Here is a 353-nt window from a genome sequence, read left to right as displayed (position 1 = left end):
TACTAAACAGATTTTTTTATTTCAATTTTTAGAAAAATATATTTTTTCCAGGTACTATCTGGAACACACCAGTTACTAAACAGATTTTTTTTACTTAAATTTTTAGAAAAATATCTTTTCTAGGTACTTTCTGGTGCACACCAGTTACTAAACAGATTTTTTTTCTAAAAATTGAAGTAAAAAAAATCTGGATAACTGTCTATGTATTTTTTATGTCTCTTTAGGGGCTCCGTACCAAAACAATAGGCAGCAGAAAAATTACATGTTTTGGTGATTTTTGTTCTTTGGGTAGTTAAAGGGTTAAGCTAGCTGAGTTTAATAGGGTGCTGCATGAAACAATCAAATCCAGAACA

This window comes from Oryzias melastigma, linkage group LG1, assembly GCF_002922805.2.
Source record: "Oryzias melastigma strain HK-1 linkage group LG1, ASM292280v2, whole genome shotgun sequence".
Lineage (NCBI taxonomy): Eukaryota > Metazoa > Chordata > Actinopteri > Beloniformes > Adrianichthyidae > Oryzias > Oryzias melastigma.
The sequence above is the reverse complement of the archived record's forward strand: the minus strand, read 5'-3'. Positions refer to the sequence as shown.